The sequence below is a fragment of the Bos indicus x Bos taurus genome, chromosome 13, assembly GCF_003369695.1.
Source record: "Bos indicus x Bos taurus breed Angus x Brahman F1 hybrid chromosome 13, Bos_hybrid_MaternalHap_v2.0, whole genome shotgun sequence".
NCBI classification, from domain to species: domain Eukaryota; kingdom Metazoa; phylum Chordata; class Mammalia; order Artiodactyla; family Bovidae; genus Bos; species Bos indicus x Bos taurus.
The window spans coordinates 9,845,791-9,848,712 of record NC_040088.1 but is presented as its reverse complement, the minus strand read 5'-3'; the positions used below and the strand labels follow the sequence as shown (position 1 = coordinate 9,848,712).

Sequence of the window (2,922 nt, the reverse complement as noted above, 5' to 3'; positions counted from 1 at the left end):
CCCTCAGTTTACCTACCTCTTTGCCAATTGATTTGTTTGTCTCCACACTACACTATGTCTTCCCTGGTGGCTCAGCTGGTAAAGAATCTCCCTGCAATTTGGGAGTCCTGGGTTCAATCCCTGGGTTGGGAAGATCCCCTGAAGAAGGGAATGGCTACTCACTCCACTATTCTTGCCTGGAGAATTCCATGGATAGAGCCTGGCAGGCTATAGTCCTTGGGGTCACAAAGAATCGGACATGACTGAGCGACTAACACACACTACACTATGGTTTCTTTGAGAGAGAAAAACATGTCATTAAAAGATCACAGACTTTGGAATTACATGGACCTGGTTTCAAATCCTGACTCTCCCACTTAATAAATGTCCCTTTGCATAATTATAGTTAATCAGGACTGAGCATTTGCTATGTTCCAGGCTCAGTGCTGAGCCCATTGCATGATTTATCACTTTTAAACATCATGACAATATGTGAAGTAGGTGTAACAATCATCCAATTTTCTAAATAGGCTCAGAGTCCGCCTTGAATACAAGGTACAGAAAGAGGGAGTACTCTGGGCGCAGCTGATCGGGCAATGCCTGACCCGATGCTGCTTGCCCAGATCTGAAAGCACCCAAGTGGCACCCTGAGTCCAAAGCTGGGGTCAGCGGCGAGAACCCCTGTGAGGATCACCTCTATAGCTTGTGCAATTCGTGTGCCCAGTGTACAGACGGTAAATGAGCCCCAGAGAGAAATATCAATTAGCAGGAGCTTTGTTTGATGCCATCTTTTAAAAAGCATAGGGAAATCCCTGGCAGTCCAGTGGTTAGTACTCAGTGCTTTTTAAAGCTATGGCCCAGGTTCAATTCAGAACTAAAGTGCTAAGACCCTGCAATCCATGAATGTGGCCAAAAAAAAAAAAAGGAAATAATATATATATTTTAATTTTGATGGAGTCAGTTTTACCCATCTCTCCCTCTATGGATTGTACTGTTTATGTCATATTCTCCTTACACAATCCCTTCCATTTTCTTTAAATCTTTTTATGAATTTTATCTTCCACATTTAAGTTATTAATTCATTTGGAATTTATTTTTCATGGAAAGTTTGAAGTAGGGATCTTGTTTCCGTTTTTTCCTAATATGGAATGCATATCATTGATCCCCTATTAATTTATAAACTACATCTATTTTGTCCCAAGTTTTCATATATAGATGTATTTCTGGGCTCTAGTTTTACTCAATTTGTCTATTATCAAATCTGTCTTCCTTAATGCTCTTTTAAAAAATATATATATATATTTTTTGGCTGTGCCAGGTCTTACTTGCCGCATGCAGCATCTTTGATCTTCCTTGAGGGATGTAGGTTCTTTTTAGTTGTAGCACATGTGATCTAGTTCCCAGACCAGAGACCCAACCCAGGCCCCTGCATTGGGAGTGCCAAGTTTTAGCCACTGGGCCACAGGAAAGTCCCTGGTGCTCTGTTAATGAACATCTGTGTTTTAAAAATCTTGGTGCTTTGCCTTTTGCTACCACACCGCCGCCATCATGGGTCGCATGCACACTCCGGGGAAGGGCCTGTCCCAGTCGGTTCTGCCGTTCCCACCTGGCTGAAGCTCACTTCTGACGACGTGAAGGAGCAGATCTACAAACTGGCCAAGAAGGGCCTGACTCCCTCACAGATCGGTGTGATCCTGAGAGACTCTCATGGTGTTGCACAAGTACGTTTTGTGACAGGCAACAAAATCTTGAGAATTCTTAAGTCCAAAGGACTTGCTCCTGATCTCCCTGAGGATCTCTATCATTTAATTAAGAAAGCTGTCGCTGTTCAGAAGCATCTTGAGAGGAACAGAAAGGATAAAGATGCTAAATTCAGTCTGATTCTGATTGAGAGCCGTATTCACCGGTTGGCTCGATACTACAAGACCAAACGAGTCCTACCCCCTAATTGGAAATACGAGTCATCCACAGCCTCTGCCCTGGTTGCATAAATTTGTGTATTGTACTAAAGCAATAAAATCATTGTTTAACAGAAAAAAAAAATCTTGGTGCTTTGTTTCCCACAGAAACACAAGCGTTTTCTGTTTTACTTACTCAGAATTGTTTTGGCTATTATTGCCTTTTTACTCTACCACATACATTTTAGGGTCAATTTCTCAAGATCTTTAAAAAATTGCATCACAGCTATATATTACTGAGAGGAGCCAAAATATTTACCATGTTATGTCTTCATATATATAATGAGCATCACTCTATTCAAGTCCTCTTCAAATCAATAAAGATTGTTTTTCATAAAACTCTTGCAAATTTTTCCTTGATTTATTTTTAGTAATAAATTTCATGACTACTGTGAATAGGATTTTCCTTCTTTTTAATTTATTTGATAGTTTTTGGTATGTAAGCATGCAATTAGTCTTTTGTATATTGACTTTCGTCATTGCAAACTCAGTATGTTTTCTCATGAATTTTAATAGTTTACCCATGACTCTCTAGGATTTCATCTGAAGACATTCATATCATCTGTAAGCACTGATCATTCTATCTTTTCCTTTCCCACTCCTGTACCGCTTTATTTTTATGTTCAATTCTACTGCATTGGCCTACAGTCAGTAGTTTGATATTGAATCAGAGTAGTGGTTGACGGAAAGTGAGTGAAAGTGGCTTAGTCGTGTTTTACTCTGGCAACTCCAGGCCAGAATACTGGAGTGGGCAGCCTTTCCCTTCTCCAGAAGATCTTCCCAACCCAGGGATTGAACCCAGGTCCAGATAGATAGAGGGAACCGGGGTTCGATCCCTGGGTTGGGAAGGTTCTCTGAGAAGGGAATGGCAATCCACTCCAGTATTCTTGCCTGGAGAATTCCATGGACAGAGAAGCCTGGTGGTCTACAGTTCGTGAGGTTGCAAAGAGTCGGACACAACTGAGGGACTAACACACACGGTGAT

General features: G+C 41.1%; 1 pseudogene across 1 annotated transcript; it reads left to right on the top strand.

The window, feature by feature from the left end:
- The first annotated feature begins 1,512 nt into the window (after positions 1-1,512).
- LOC113902763 lies at positions 1,513-2,022 on the top strand (annotated as a pseudogene). Its single transcript, XR_003513907.1, has one exon. The product of XR_003513907.1 is annotated as a 40S ribosomal protein S13 pseudogene (transcript).
- Positions 2,023-2,922: the final 900 nt, after the last annotated feature.